This window comes from Oryx dammah, unplaced genomic scaffold (assembly GCF_014754425.2).
Source record: "Oryx dammah isolate SB20612 unplaced genomic scaffold, SCBI_Odam_1.1 HiC_scaffold_2, whole genome shotgun sequence".
NCBI classification, from domain to species: domain Eukaryota; kingdom Metazoa; phylum Chordata; class Mammalia; order Artiodactyla; family Bovidae; genus Oryx; species Oryx dammah.
In genome coordinates, this window is record NW_024070186.1 from 66,961,773 (window position 1) to 66,979,276 (window position 17,504).

The 17,504-nt window shown below is 41.6% G+C and overlaps 1 protein-coding gene across 3 annotated transcripts in view; it reads right to left on the bottom strand.

Moving 5' to 3' along the window:
* Nucleotides 1–17,265, bottom strand: part of TBL1XR1 (TBL1X receptor 1) — a 174,926-nt gene extending 157,661 nt beyond the window's left edge. The window contains exon 1 of one of the 3 annotated variants that reach the window (XM_040229965.1): nt 17,003–17,265. The gene's annotated coding sequence lies outside the window, so the exon portion shown is untranslated. The remainder of the gene's footprint in view (nt 1–17,002) is intronic. The other 2 variants (XM_040229974.1, XM_040229984.1) reach the window with 2 other exon arrangements.
* Nucleotides 17,266–17,504: the final 239 nt, after the last annotated feature.

Consider the following 17,504-nt stretch of genomic DNA (forward strand, 5'->3'; position numbering starts at 1 on the left):
CAATCCTGCAGTTAGGCTACACGTTCTTCACTAGTTTATTGCCACAGAAGAATGTCCAAAGTCTTTATCACAACAAAGAAGTCATCCATGGTGTGATCCCTACTTCCCTATCCGGCCTGTTCTCATCACTCTCCAACTTTCGAAGCTTATGCTACACATAAACCAAACTGTTTGCCAGAAAAGACCAACTTGTTTGGCGTCTCTATGCCCTCCCTAACATATATCCTCTCTCCTTTTGTTGTATCACTCACATAGCTATTTTTATAGTAAATTATTTTAATATACACAGATTCGCAGCAGTTAAATGAGCAACACTTGAAATTTATTTTAGTATTTAAAAGATTACAAATGTGAACAGCATTTTCTCATAGTACTTAAGAGATACACTTTCAGTACAACTTCTAATAAAACCTGCTGAAAAATTATTGCCGTTGACAGTCAGCAATCATACAATTAAGGGCATTAAAGAAAAATCATTCTCAAAAGTGTGTCTGATGCTATCTCTTTCAGTTTTCTCTACAGTGAAATCAGATGTAACAAATGTTTCCGAACTCAAAGATTATTGGATTAAATAAAAGAAGTGTCTTTTCAGACATCTAAAAAATATTTTCTTTATGGCTTTTTCAAAATTAAGACAGTGTCAAAGAAATGCAAGCATTTTCTTTAGGAAAAAACAGCCCAGGTAATGATTAACCTGAAGAGACCAGTATAGTATATTTGCCATTTAATTTGGCTGAACACAGACTTAATTTTTAAATCATATGTGCAATCTCAAGGTCAAAGAGCATTAACTCCAAAAGCAACCTCAGAGACCTGGTTCAGTGTTTTAAAGATGAAGCAACTGCTGTCCAGAAAGACTATCTCTTGGGTGGCAGAAGGCTTTTTCTACACAGCTAACCATTTTATTTCAGTGAATGCTAAAATACTGCTCAAAACAGTAATTGTTTGGAATATAAAACTTGTTAACATTACATGCTAAAATTATTTAACTACCTAGTTAGGATGAAGGTCGTTATCTTCCTCAGGGATTAAAATATTCCCTAAATATGTATAATTAACTTCCTGATAACTTTCTAATAGCTGATCTCAAATACTGCCTTCTATTAGCTGTTTACCAGAAGTAATGTTAAAAACAAAACAAACATAAATAGCATCAAATTATTTGCTGTGTAACTCATTTTGAGAAGACATTCATTTGAATACTCATATTAGCCAGAGACTGAGTTCATAAAATTACAATTGCTGCCACACACGTGTGTGTTAGTCGCTCAGTCGTGTCCGACTCTGCAACCCCATGAACTGTAGCCTGCCAGTCTCCTCCGTCCACGGACTTCTCCAGGCAAGAATACAGGAGTGGGTTGCTACTTCCTTCTCCAGGGGATGGATCTTCCCAACCCAGGTCTCCTGCACTGCAGGCATGTTCTGTACTGTCTCAGAGACGAAGAAAACCCACATGAAAGACCTCAATTGTTCATTTAAAAAATGGATCTGAGTTTGAAAAGACTGGAAACCCCAGAGCAAAAAAAGAAAAAAAGAAATGTCACTTCAGATCAACTTTCTCCCTTCAGTTCAGAGCTAGGCCCTTTACCCCATGAAACCCATCTCGTCATCTTTCACGCACTATATCGAGGAATAAAATATAATTTTCCAAATTGTTAAAGGAATTTTATCTGACAATCTATGGTGGATTAAAGGCACCATCCCCCAACCATAAACGGAGTCACATTTTGTGAGGCGGTGACACAGGCAACGAGAGGAAGGAGGGGAAGAGGCTGTCTGCCCAGCAGCCCCCGATTTCACTCAATTCTCATTCGCATGGCTCCCCCACCCGCCCCGCCATTCCCACCAGGTACTTGGAAGCAGCCATAGTTTTGATAAGGCCTATGGCCATGATGGAGACCCTTCCAAATCAAAGTTGCCAGGTGGCACTAGTGGTAAAGAACCTGCCTGCCAGTGCAAGAGATGCAGGTTCGATCCCTGGGTCGGGAAGATAACCTGGAGGAGGAAATGGCAACCTCCTCCAGTATTCTTGCCTGGAGAGTTCTGTGGACAGAGGAGACTGGCCGGCTTCAGTCCATGGGGTCCCGAAGAGTTGGCCACAACTGAGCACTCACGCAGGCAAGAGTCTTTCAAATGAAAACTAAAAAGAGGTAGCCCCTCCTCTACAGCAGGAGGAAACAGAGACTGAAAACTGGCACTGGGAAGTATTCTCCTCCCTGTGAAGAGAGCAAATCTACTATGAGAAAGGGAAGCTCATCCACAAACAAACAAGCTAGAGGCAAGATTATCAGCAAAGATGTCCAGTAGCTTTCAAGTCAGTGTGCTTCTAGCTGTCTCCTAAAGCCCAGCTGGCTCAGTGCTCTTTCTTACAAATGAGTTACCTGATCCATTTTGAGTCTACTCCCTTTTTGGCGTGAGCTAGTCTGAACTGAGGAGAAGGCAATGGCACCCCACTCCAGTGCTCTTGCCTGGAAAATCCCATGGACGGAGGAGCCTGGTAGGCTGCAGTCCATGGGGTCGCTGGACAGGACTGAGTGACTTCCCTTTCACTTTTCACTTTCATGCATTGGAGAAGGAAATGGCAACCCACTCCAGTGTTCTTGCCTGGAGAATCCCAGGGACGGGGGAGCCTGGTGGGCTGCCGTCTATGGGGTCGCACAGAGTCGGATACAAATGAAGCGACTTAGCAGCAGCAGTAGCAGCAGTCTGAACTGAGAAAGGTCTGAGTCATATACCAACTTTGGGAAGCTGACCATGACTCTCAAGACAGAATATCACAGGTAAATATAACTAATGGTAAATTTCAAAATCTCCTGAACCTGTACGAAGCCTAAATGGGGGTAACCAGCCCTCGTCATTTTTCTTGTATGAAATACGCATCTTAAAATGAAGTATTAACCTACTAAAATCTAACATTTATGATTAACACAAGCACATATTCAAACTGGTTTATCAATTACCCATCTGTGTTTTTTTTTTTCCTGTTTCAAACACTGTAAGTATGTTTCTCCAAGAAAAGCAGACAGCACTCACATATGTCCTTGGACTTCCCCAAATGGAGATTCCAAGGTAGTAAACTCTCTTCCAAGCCTCCCCTAAATGCTGACCTTTTAATGAATTATTTCCACTATTCTGTTGTAAGGACAAACCAGTTTAAGTCTCTCAGCTGGTCACAAAAACATTCCTGAGAGAACAATTCACTCAAATATTTACTTTACTACCAGGTCCTGTTTTAGGTCCTGGTGTCACAAGACAGAGCCCATCCCTGTTCTCAGGAGTTTAAATTACAGAGATGCATTTGAAAAGATAAATCAACAATTAAGGCTATCAGAGAGAGAAATGAGTACTATGTGACTGAAAATGGCTAGGGAGTGGGTAGCTACTTCACTGTGACCTTTCTAAGGTCTCTCAGAGGTGAGGGCATTGGAACTGAAATCTGAATGACATAAAAAAAAAAATTGCCATATGACAATCTCAGGGCAAAGCCTGAGGCAGAGAGTAAAGCAATTAAGGTGTTGAGACAGGAACAAGCTTGTTCTGTGGGCGTGGAGCTGGTGTGGCTGGACACAGGGAACAAGGGGAAGGGTGCCATGAAACAGGATACAATCTGTGAGGTGGCCAAAGGGCAAGTCATGTGCTGGTGGAAACTTCACAGGCTAAGGAAAAATATTTCAATTTTATGTTAAGTATGACGGAAAACCCACAGAGAAAAGAGAAGGAAACTGACACTTTTTGAGCATTTATATAGTGTCTACACAATAGTATGTACAAATGTCTCTGCCATGCATTCTATAAAACTATATATGCATTCATGTAAGCTATACCATGTGTAATTACCTTAGTATTTATCAAAAGATATGCTGTTAAGCACAATTTCAAAAAAAAATAAAAGCAGCCACTCTTCCTGTTACTACCAGTTCTCAGTTATCAAGTCACTTCTACATCGATTTGTCAAACCAAATGAACCAACCAACACTATCCACTACCAAAACATACATGAAGAAAATGCAAGAAAAGGCAAATGAGACTAGATAAAAATAAGGCAGGCAGCTATTCACAAGAGTATATGACCCCAAAAAGGGAACAAAGCAAGTAGAGAAGAAATGAGAAAACATACCTAATACAAGAAGCAAAGAGCCTACAGATACGAAAGATTAAGTTATCTACTTAAACAAAAGTACTCACAGGCAGACAAGTAAACAAAGTGTAAAAAAATGCAAAAGATTATTCTAGGATGAATCCTGTGTTCATTCCATTTAATAGTACCCTGCCAGTTTTAACAACATTACAAGTGAAAATGTTCACATTTTAAATGTACTATCCTTAGGAATTTTTTAAATCTGCTGATGAATTTTAAACTTTAATTTATTAAGTACAAGTGTTTCTTAAATCATTGAAACATTGTTGCAAAACTGAAAACCATACCTTCCCTGGTTTCCAGAGAGCAACCATCTCCCTCTGACAAAAGAATCATCTTTTATACCTCAGTAAAGCTGGAGGTGTGCAGGGGGGCAACCTCCACTGTGGAAGGCTTCAAATGATAACAGACACATCTACCAAGATTGCTTATCTCCAAACTCCACTCACTCCAACACCCAGTGTCTCAGATTATCCTGGACATTTTCAACAGTAGCTAAAGGCAGAGGATGTTGCCCCCCTTCACCCTAACAACTGGATATTACCATACCCACTCCTATTTCTTCCATCTCTGATCCTCCTCAATCTTCCATCTCTGTCTCATCACCAAATGAAAATGTAATGCCACTGCCAGCCTACACTCAATAACAGAAACTCAGGAAAAAAGTATAGGGTAACCTCATGTTATAATGTAGATAGCTGTAGATCAGAAGAAGAGGTCAGAATTAAGACCCAATTTGGGCCACAGAGTCACTTGCACTGCAATGCCTGGTTTAAAGAGACAAGGGGCATGGAGTGTGTTAAGCCCTAAGGGAAGGCCATGGTCGAAGGGGAGACATCAGTAGATGTATCGACTGAACACACATACCAGGAGGTCAAGCAAGAAAGGCATTATCAGTATCAGGTAAAAATTCCAATGAGGGGTGGAGGGGAGACCAAGAAAAAGTACACGAGTACCATGAACATGTGGACAAGTCCACAAAACATCCCAAAATCAAGTTTAACTGCTAATGTCAGCTCAAGATCTTTGTTTCTTTTAATCCAGGTTTTGATCATATTCATTGTCTCTATAAGACACCAAAAACAGGATGTTAGATCATCAAGCAGACCCTCACAAGTCTCAGAGTAAGAACACAAATCCAAAAGTCAATGAATTTGTGAAAATGGATAGATCCCTTTTCTACTTCTGCATATCTGAATCACTGTCTCAGAAGTCAGGGTTTATACTGGAAAACCTGTACCTCACTCAGAGAGCTTCATGGATTCAGATCAACATGAATGCAACGTCTACCCTGTGCAAGGAATTGGACAGGTGCCGAGGAAAAGATGAGTGAAATGCAACTGTCTTCAAGGAAGGCCATGCGCATTGAGAGAGTGTTAATCAACAATTAACACTCAGTCAAACAGAGGTGTGTGCCAGAAACAGATGACCAGTGGGCACAGGCCAGGATGTTAACTGAAGGATGTCACAGAAGGAAGCTTAATCTTCAATCAAACCATGTAACTTTAGCTGGCCAATATGTTAAGATATGTTAGTTTTAAATAGTACAAAACAATTACCCATATTTCCTTCCTGATGAGATGTAAGAAATTTGGTATGATGGTTACTCCCTTGTTAATAATTAACGCTCTTATGAGACGCACCCAGGGTTCTTAATCCAGAGCTATTTGCAGATTACCCCTAAAAAAGTCTTTTATATTCACATTTATTAGCAACCAAAATTCCTTACGATTTGCATGTATACGTTACAAAAACTGGGGCATCAGAACTTCAGAATCCTAACAGAGCCTCAGAATACTACCTAAAGACCTGAGCACCAATAACTGTAATTATCTGTGCCCTACTATTCATCTGATTCTTGAGTACTGATTCTAAATCCAGTGACTAATGAAATTATTACTTGTAAAATAAAATCAGCTTACAAGTTTATAAAAGCATGTTTAAAATCAAAGAGTGCAGAAAACGAGTATGTACCACATATTAAAGCAAGCACAATTTCCTGAAAGCTTACTTATTTTTACACCCATACACACCCTGTGTTACCTATAACAGGGTGTGTATGGGTGTAAAATACTCATGTATTTCTTAGTGAAAGTCCAATTCCAAGTTTGCAGACTGTATAACACTAGTATTGGAAATGACTGATCATCCAAGCAGTGTCCACTGAGAGCCAGAGCACTGCTGGATCTCCCAGACTGGAGAAAAAGAAGAATGATTCCACCCCAAAAAAGCAGGAAGATTTTACTGTTTTTAAAAGGTAGTAACTTTGTTTTCTCTTGATGCATCTTATCAAGAAGTGACCAAATTCAATGCAAAACATCACAACATCACTGTAAAACAACCTATGTATTAGAGACACAACAAAGCTCCACAACACACATCCTCATTTTAGAGTGAGCAACAAAAGCTCAGTTGCCAAATCCAGTCATAGCTCTCTGAATTGGAAATGTTAACCATCCCATTCTCTGCAGCTGCCACAGAAAGCCATGACAGTTTACAGGAGAGTGTCACTTTTCTGTCTCTTTCCTCAGCTGTTGCTGTTGCAGCTAACAAAAGCACCAAGCAGTAGCTAGCATTTGAGTACATCCTATATGCTGGCCCCATGACAACTGCCTTCACATTTCAATCCTCACAACTGCTCTACAGAGAAAAATTCCCATTTGTCAGAGTGGAAACCAACTGGAGTGGTTACATAACTTTCCAAAGCCATACAACTGATAAGCTAGGGTGCTGTTTGCTGTGCTGAGTCGCTTCGGTCCTGTCTGACTCTCTGCGACCCTACAGACTATGGCCAGCCAGGGTCGATAAGCTGGAGTGACAGGATTCAAATAAGGGACGCTGAGCTCGAGCCTGAGCTTTTTGCCACAATAACACCCTGCAGAAAGAGTTTACTGCCAAAGATCAGACACAGAGCCTATCTGGGCCTCTCACTGCTGAAGACAGAGGCCCGGCCCTCAGGAAAAGGTTGGCATCAGGTCACAGAGCAGAACGCGACACACATGAACAGATGCTATCTTCTCAGAGGTTGTTCTAGCTTAAGTTGAAAACTATGAGCACAAAACAAGGCAAGACTCTCTACTGGTAAACAACCAATGAACAACTACAACTGACACAATTACAAGTGACACCAATTGCAACCCAAAATAGCATCAAGATCTAACGTATCTATCTCCTTGGAGTCAATAACACATTTATCCAAACTCACAAGTAATGTTAGAATCCATGCAATATCACAATCCACAATTCCACAAATCCCGTTATACCACAGACTATCATAATTACTGAAATTAACTACTAAACTATGAGAACTTCCACTTTCACCCAATTTCCAAAGCCCTGACAAAACAACACTTTTGAAATCAGGCAACACTGCTGTAGCCAACATCTCTTTGCATCGAGTTAATTTCAAATTATCAACCATGGACATGACTTGAAAATCATCAGTTTGCTATCAATAAACAATTCCACTGGTTCTATGACCCAATCATGACACAGAAATAACACGTTTTAATCATATTCAGTGACTAATTCTGCCAACAAATCTGAAAAATAAAAATAAGTTTTTGCAAAAATATATACAGTTCCAGCTCTTTGAGAACTGACTGGGATGCATGGAAGAAATGAACCGTTTTCTGTCTTCTTCTGACAGTTCAAACTGAAAGAACTAGGAAGATTAAGAATTCTTAACTGGATGCCTTGCTCTTTCACAACTGCTACTTGTTTTGAAATGGTAATACTAACATAGCAAAATTCAAGCAGTTCTACAGATGAACATAAACCTTTCCCACATCTGGCCACATGATCTCCCCACTTCAACCCCACTCCCCAAACCCTGTCACTGGTCTCCTGTGTATCCTGCTGGAGTCTCGTGGAACACACAAGCATACACTCACACTCCATCCTGTGTGTCCTTCCCACTCCTCTCCCTCTGTTATGCTAAAATGGCAGAAAACTATACAAGACCTTTTCTGCCTCCATGTTTTTTCATTTAAATGAATCTTTGAGAAGATCTTAAAAGTACTAGAAAGTTATAAACATCAAATCTAAACAAAATCTGTCTAGAAACAGTACACACAAAACATCTCTCACCAGGTGTTAAAACTGGTGACCTCTGCTGGCAGGACATATAGAAGCCCAAGGTCAAAGAAGTAAAAAGGGTCTGTTAGTTTTTGCACAAGAATAGGGAAGTTATTGGTATTTCCCTGATACAGCAACAGGCTTCACTCCAAACCCCAGTTTAAGATCTCCAAATATGTATTTGCTTACTAAGGAAAACAGACAAAGGTGATTTAGGGAAAATCCATCACTTAAGCGGGTGAAAAATTTTCAAGTATACTGCATTATGGAGAAGGCAATGGCACCCCACTCCAGTACTCTTGCCTGGAAAATCCCATAGGCGGAGGAACCTGGTGGGCTGCAGTCCATGGGGTCGCTAAGAGTCAGACACGACTGAGCGACTTCACTTTCACTTTTCACTTTCATGCACTGGAGAAAGAAATGGCAACCCACTCAAGTGTTCTTGCCTGGAGAATCCCAGGGACGGGGGAGCCTGGTGGGCTTCTGTCTATGGGGTCGCACAGAGTCGGACACGATTGAAGCGACTTAGCAGCAGCAGCATACTGCGTTATACATTTTAAAATAAAAGATGATAAAAAACATTGATACAGCTACAAAGAGCATCTAAAAATTCACACACATGATAAATTTTATCCTATAAAATAATAAGCATACAGAAAATGAAAAAAATATTAAGGAAATTCATTCATCATCTACTCCCATTACCTTATTTCACAAACCCAAAGTAGATGACCCAATTGCCTTACACTGCCAGTTAATGACATCTGACAAATCGCAAAATAGAAATGGAACAAAATTAGTACACTCTACCCAATTAGCCTGCTCGAATTAAGGGGAAAGCATAAAACACCTCTCCCTAACCCTTAAGTTGTGCTCCATTAGCAGTTGAAGGTAACCACCGAAATATGCTATTAACAGTTAAACTCTGGCAAGGTGTTTGCTTACACTAATGTCAAGTACTTCCTATTTATTATTCTTTGTAAGATGCAGATTTTTCAGTCCTCCAATATACTAAGAAAATTTAGCTCTCTCTCAAAAAAAAAAAAAAAATTCACAAAAGTAAATGACAAAAATCTCAGGATTTTAATATAGCAATTGATTGTATAAGTATCGGTAGAATGAAAGAGCAAACTTTAGGAAGCATTTCATCTTATCCTCTTATACCTTTCTGGAAGCTAAATGACTTACCCATATGACTATGGTTTTGCCAAAAAAAAAAAAAAAAAAAAAAGGGGCCAAAAATTCAATTAATATTGAATCCACCATTCAGGTACCTAAGCAGTTAAGAACAAAAACACAAACATCCACTACCAACCAAGGCACTGGTCACCTTGTTATGATGCCTCTCACTCGGGGTACAACGCGGAAGGAAGGAGGGGGAGGGAAGGAAGGGAGCGAGGGAGGGAAAAAGAGGAAAGCAATGGTACCAACTTTGATCTCAGACAAAATAGACGCAGATTGATATCTAGTCCTTAACAAATAAAAATTCTTTGTTTTAAATTACTTACAAACAGAAAACCTCACCTTTGTTTAAAAAAAAAAATGTCTGAGAGTCCTGAGTACAATTTCACATAAAAATAACATAAAGACGACACTGGAATGACCATCTCTGACCCCTGACTGCCGTGTTTTCTTCTGTATTTTAAATTCTACCTCCTGAAAGAAATGTTCAATAAAGAGGGAAACAGGTGGCAAACTCCCCAGTTTAAACATTCAATACCTAGTCTTCCTCATTTATTCCTCAAGTTGATCATTTCACATAAATATCTTCCTTAACCCTCTGGAACTCTCCATTTACTTCTGATCTTCCAGCATGATCCTTATGGTCTGACTGTACTATTTCTGAGCTGTGACTCTAAGCTCTCACAAAGCAGGGTAACATTCAACTTATTTTGACACTGAAACCTTCTATCTTAAAGCTCTAAATGTTAAAAATTTCAAAAGGACATAATACCAAGATAGTTGCCTTTAGAATAAATTACCCAGGTGGACTGGTACCTCTTTACCACAAAAAACTACTGAAGAGGGAACTCGCTGGTGGTCCAGTGGTTAAGACTCTGTACTTCCACCGAGGTGGCACAGGTTCAATCGCTAGCTGGGACACTAAGGTCCCACATGTCGCATGGCCAAAAAAAAGGAGGAAAACTATTGAAGAGAGATGGTTACAATGACGTTCCTCTGGGAGACCCATCGACGCTGTATGACAAATAGCTAACACATTCATAGTAACAGCTCAAATGGGATTCCAGTGTGGTCAGAAGGCTGTCACATATAGTGAGAGCTAAAAACATAATCTTATTTAGGCATACTACTGAGAAAACAATAAGCAAAAAAAAACTGACAATTAAAAAAATAAAATCCAAAAATCTTTAAGTTTCATAACAACTAACACAAATATAATCAGATATTTAGTGTGACATGATTCCCAACTAGACTAGGTTTTTCACCAGGACTCTGGCTACTATCCCAGGATTAAGAGAATAAAATTATCCATTTTCATTTCACTCTAAATAATGACTAGGTTCTTTTTCTCCCCTTCCTTGTCAACACCGGCAACATCAAAGTTCAAATTAATGGTTATGTGACTATAGTATAACTAAACTTTGAAGGCTTAATTCAAAAAGAAGCTTGACACAGTACCAAGAGTGAAATAGGACTGTAACTGTTCTTATTTAAACATGGGCCCTCATAGAAACAATCCATTTTATCATGAAGATAGTATAACACAAAAGTCAAGAATTTTGCTATATACTCTAAGGAAAATTGGAGAAGGAAATGGCAACCCATTCCAGTATTCTTGCCTGGAGAAACCCATGGACAGAGGAGTCTGGTGGGCTACAGTCCATGGGGTCATAAAGAGTAGGACATGACTGAGCAGCTAAGGAAAAGGGTCTTTTCCTTCAAGAAATCTAATAGTAGTTCAGGCAATGTGACACATTCTCACAAAACAATAAATAATTACGGAGTCTGCGACATTCATTAAATCCAATCTAATCTCAGAGAAAAAACAGCCTGAGTCAGGATGGCCAGAAAAAGCCTCATGAAAGTGGGACTGAAACTAGGCTATAAAAAGGACAAAGGGAAGAAGAGCACACGCAAAGGCAGAGTAGTATGACAAAACTGCAGTGCTTATTTGATAGGCAAGCAAGAATCCCAGTTGGCAAAGAGTGGGAAATAAAGCTGAACAGGTTAGGATGGAGCCTGAAAGGCCAGACTTGAAGCATATGAACTACATCCAGTTGGCAAAGGGAAGCCATTACAGGTTCTTCAGCAGGGGAACTGACATGATGAACCAATATTTAAATGAACTACACTGTCGGCAGTTAGAGAAGATAGAATGAAAAAGAAAGGCTGCCCAAAGCACCCGGCCAGAAAAATAAAGCAATAACCCAGAAACCTAAACCCATTCATTCATTCCTTCCTTCACCAAGAAAAGAGACTGCTGGTTAAGAACGTGGCCTAGAAAGTCAGACACACTGAGCGCAAGTCCCTCTCAGCACCCCTTCCTTGCTACCTGAGCCTTTGTTTCCAAGCAGTTGGTAATTAAAAGAGCAGTCACTCTGTCCCAAGTACCTGCCAAAGCACCTTTGTGGTCCTGACACATAGAATTCTAGTAGTAGTTAACACTACTGCTGAATTAAGAGTGACAAAAAATGCAAAGGGAAAATAAGGCTCAAGGATACTTCAAAGGAACAGAACCTCCAAGCGGAACTGTCTTGATAGCAGCTGAAAATGTAGAACACTAACACAGATAAAAGGTTGAGACTGAAGAAAACATTTATAACCTACTTAAAGTAATCACTCCAATTTAAAAAGCAGATCCTAGACACTGCGGATCCATCCTCGAAAAATAAAATCTCTCTTTATTTAAAGAGTTAGAAAAGGTTTCAAATGGTTCAAGCAGAATTAAAAAGCCCAAGTCCAAGCAACAGAAGGACAGCAACAAAGACACACAGAAGTCCCACCACTGCCTACACCAACCATGAACTTGGTATCGCTTCCACTTAGCGTTACAACCCAGCCTAACGCTTCAAGTAAGCCTTACTTAAGTCACAACTTCAAGAGTAAATAAATTACACTAAGCATATGTCAACTGTTTTGCCCAAGACTTCAGGAAATAAAACTGCTAAATACTTTCTATGACATTATGCCCCTACTTAAATAACAAGTAAAATGTAATGCAAAGAAGCAAACTTCAAATCCAAAGCCATCATTATCCTAAACACCTTACATTTCCATAATGCTTATTTGTCAGCTACTGCTCTCAGCAACTTACACATACTTTTTTTTTTAATCAAAGTGTCCTGATGGCTCGGAGGTAAGGAATCTGCCTCCCACTGCAGGAGAAACAGTGAAGATCCCCTGGAGGAGGAAATGGCAACTCGTTTCCTTCCATGTATTCTTGCCTGGGGAACCCCACAGACAGAGAAGCCTGGCGGGTTACAGTCCATGGGTTGCAAGAGTCAGACACGACTTAGCAACTAAATTCAGCAACAGCTGATTTACATTGTTGTGCTAATTTCTACTGTACAGCAAGTGTCTCAATTATACACACATACACATTTTTATACATACATTCTTTTCCACTATGATTTATCCCATGAGACTGGCTATAGTTCCCTGTGCTATACAGTAGTTCGTTGTGTATCCATTCCAAATGTAGTCGTTTGCATCTACCAACCCCAAACTCCCAGCCCATCCGTTTCCTTCCCCCTCCCTCTTGGCAGCTGCTAGTCTGTTCTCCGTGTCTTTAACTCCGTTTCTGTTTTGTAGATAATTCATTTGTACCATATTTTAGATTTCACTCATATCATACAGTATTTTTCTTTCTCTTTGGCTCACCCCACTTAGAATGATAATCTCTAGTTGTATCACATATATAATTCTCTTAATCTGCCTCAACTCTGTGAAGTTGACTGTCCCACTACACAGAGGAGCAAACTAAGACACAGTGGAATTGCTCCCACAAGGTGATAAAATTAGTAAGGGATGAAGCCTGAGTCTGAAGCTGGGGAGTTCACCTTGAGAACGCCTGACAGAATCTGTAAGCTGCACAAAATGACTTTTATGATTTTTCTTACGAGTTTTCAGAAATATATGCTCTGAGGATCTGCTTTTCCTTCTTAAGTATGGAATCACATTTCCTTATTTCTGCTGGCAGTATGTAGAGAGGCTACATCACTGCAGTGAATCTTAAAGTCAGAAACACAGCAGTGGACAAGAAGATTGCATCTTACTACTGATAAACAATTCTAGAGTTAAGCCAATGATACGTGAGCCTTATGAATTTCACTTATCCTACACAATGACTTAACCCAGTTGGTAGCAACCCCAACTACAGAATTATAAACTTCATTAAAAACAGCAGTTTTTCAAAGGATATCTGCAGATAAGACTGACAAAACTTAGGCCCAGCTAAAGTCATCTAGAAAGAAAATGGACTAGGGCTCAGACAGAGGTCTGAATACTAGTGCATCATTTGATCCTTCTGTGGCCTTGAACAAGTGAATTAACTTATCTTCACCTCACTGTTTTACCATCCACAAATACCACCCAGCTCAGGATTAGACTGGGGTATGAATGACATAGCAAAGCACCTCACACCTTTTCTAGAGTACAGCCTAAGCAGAGTTCCTTTCCTTGGACTCTTGATAATAGGGCTGTTAATTGTACTCTTAGGGAGTCCAAACCCAGAGGTAGTGAACAGTAAACCTCTCCAGCATAGCCTCTCTCACATAGGTTTTTTAATTCAAGTTATCTCTTGGCAATAGAACAGGATATACCAACATGTGGTCTCCAAACCAGACCACACTCTTACCAGTTGTTTGCTACACAGCCCTGGGGTCCTAGCCTTTCTGTACTATGGGGGTGTATAAATAACTCGATGTTGGCTGCCTTTTTTTTTTTTTTTTTTGCATGTTAGCGACTTACACTATAAATGTCATTTGAAATGAGTCAAATTCCATGTACTAGAAAAACATAAAGTCCCAGACAGTGCCAATATTTCTGCCATCTCTCTCCCCTGACTTACAGCTATTCACATTCTTCTCAATTCTTTTTCTACAAATAACACAGAAAATGAATAAATCCAACAAATTATGTCTTCCTCAAAATGTGTCAAGTCAGAAATTCTTTGTAGTAATAACTGCTGTAGTAAATTGGAGGTGAATCCTTTATCAGCTACTCATTTGACAAGATTGTACTTATATTTCATTGCTATATATGAACAGATATATTTGTTCAACAGGTTGTCATTCAAAAGGTCCATTAGTCTCATCTCTTATCGGTAACCCCTATGTTTATAGTAATTCTGCCCTTTCTGCATATTAGCCTGAAAGGCTCCCAGTACACAGGAAGCAGTTACTTCTTATTCTTACTCTCCTCCTGGGCATGTTCTCATGGTAATCATGATAAATCTTATGTTGAGAACAGACCTAACAAAGATCTCTGAACATGCGTAAAAAAAGTTATTAAAGTATTCAACACTTCTTTGAAACAACCAATGAAAAAACTATAACCTTCACAAGGGGTCATTCCATTTACCACGGGTGTTCCCCATAATAACAACCAAAGCTGGTACACGTTGGAATTAAAAAAACGTCTTATAAAACTAATGGTGAACCTTGCAACAATTTTTATGCCATTAACAAATAATTAAGTTCCTTAACAGTAAGAAAAACTTTTTCCTTGTACATATTGTTTTCATACCCCATGTGGTTTAGTGCCTTGCCCTCTAGGTCTGATTCTAACAACTCAAATGGCAAAAAAAAAAAAAAAAAAAATAGTCGTTTATGGATTTAATGGTTGTGATTACATATGTTACATGGTGCAAGACAGCAGAACTGGGGTGAAAAAAAATATATTCCAAAGCAGCAGGAAAACCTCGATTTAAGAGCAAAAAGTATAAACACAAATCACAAGCCTAACCACTCTCAGGCATATTTTCTGCTGCCCCTCCTCCACAGGTAAACGCTAACTATTTCTAGAACGGCGCTCAATGATAATTTCCGAAGCTTGCTTGCCATGAACTCCCATGATACAACCCAACATACACTGTTTTCATGGAGACAAAGCTGCCCTATTTCGCCAGACTATAAACTTATTAAAAGAGAACACACAGTCCCAGGAAGTCAAGATTACTAAAATACACCAATGCAGCATGAGTCTGATTTAACAAAAATGAAAATAAACCACATTGGGAAAACCAAAAAGTCACTCACTGTATCTTCAGCGAGTAATCAGGATACTTATCACTTTTTTTTTTTAAGTAAATGAAAACACTACCAGGGCCTCATATTATCCGACCAGATAAAGGAGTCTTTAGGAAAACAGGGGGGAGGAAAATGATTACCTAATTATATGGGGGAGGGGGAATTAAACCATTCAGACTAAAAATAACCTACATTTCACCCACCATATTTTATGAGCAAAGCTTGTTTAGATCAACAGAAGGGTCTTCCCTGGAAAACCAGAAAGCCAACAGTCAACTTCCCTCAGTCAACTATAAATCATATAGGCACTAAAACTCTTCACCTTGGTGGCCGCACAGTCCACCGTTTTAAGCAAACTCCAGACACAGAAAAATCTAGTTTTTAACTTGGTTCCAACACTTTAGTCATTCGTAATCACCACATTATTTTCGAGAATATCATTAGATAAGCTAAGAACGGGAGCGTTTTTTAAAAGCCATTACAACTCAAATTTTACATGAAACACACCATTTTCACAACCCAAATTTATTCTCGGTTGCCCCTGCAAAGTGATGCCTATTTCAGCAAATTAGGAACTTCCAAAAATACTGAACACGCTCACACACGCATGGCTTCCCTCGAGCTGCCATTTCAGATTAATATTTCACTGAAATAAAAGTCTGCTGCTGTTCAAAAAATGACATCGGTTGCAAAGAGGAAGTTACCGAGAAACCACCCTCACAACGTGGCCTTTACACTGTCAGAAAATAATGTGACTCTGAGCCACCCAAAACTTACCAGGAAGCTAGCAATAACTTTGCCAATTCTACACTTCTGAACCCAACTTCAAAAAGGCTCTATCAAATGCCTCCTCAAGACGCTAAAAAGCTCTAAGTTACAAATAAACACGTCCCGGAGTGCGGCCCTGCGGCCGCGCGCCCCTCCCCCCCCCCCCGCACCCCCGCCCGGGACGCGCGCCCCAACAGCCGCCCCCCGCACGCCGGCCGGGGTCGCCGCGCCGGGGCCTGGGCCGCGCCGGGGGAGGGGCGCGGACTTCCATCGCTGCCCGAGGTTTCGCCAAAAAACGTGCACCGAAGCCCTCTCCCCTGCTAAAAATAGGCTATAAAGGAGTCGGCCTCATGATGGCTCCTTGATTCAATTTGCTGCAAATTCTTTCCTGAAAGCCTCCCCCACAGACACATACACACACACCACACACAAAAAGGGGGTGTAAATGCACGAAGGGTGGAAGAGGGGGAGCAGGCCGACGTGCACATTTTCGGGGACAACAACATAATAAGGGTGAGGATCCCCCGGGACCAGGAAAGGGTAGGGGGTGGGCAGGCACGTGAGCATTTCAAAGAAGCCTGGGAGAGCAAAAAGGGGGGATGGGGCACCCTAAATGCCGTCCCTCCCTCCCCTCCCCCATCAAACCCCTAGCTCCCCGAAGGGCCAAGTTGAAAAATGCATGTTCCACTTGCGCCCATCCCCCCCCCCACCACCACCGCGGCCTGGCGCCCCCCAGACCACCGCGGCCCGCGCCCCCCGCCCCGGCCCGCGGCCGCCCCCACCCCGGGGTCCGGCCCCCGGCGCTTACCTGGAAACGGTGGCCTCCGACGCCGCTCCCCCCCTCCCGGGAATGGAGGCACAAGGAAATTCCCCTCCTCGCCGCCGCCGCCACCTCCAACCACCCCCAAAATAACCCCTCCGGGGGGTGAGAGGCAATTATAACCCCGGCGAGCGGAGGGCGCGGGGGATGGGCGCCGGGCGGGCGGGGGCGGGGAGCGCGGCGCGGGTCCCCAGGTGGCGAGCGGAGGTGCTCCCGCCGCGGGGGGAGGGGCGGGGGCGCACGCGGCCGGCGGCGGGGGGAGGCGGCGCGCGGGGGAAGGGCGCGAGCGGGGAGAGGAATTGAGGCAGAAGGTAAAAGCTGTTACTAAGGGAAAGAGCCAAACGGTTCGGAGCAGCCAACGGCTCAGACACTCAACACTGGGGAGAGAGGAATTGGGACCAGCCAGGCACAAATGAGCTCGCGAGGCCCGCGGCGGCGGCGGCGGCGGCGGCGGCGGCGGCCGCGCAGCAAAACAAACCCGAGCGGCCTG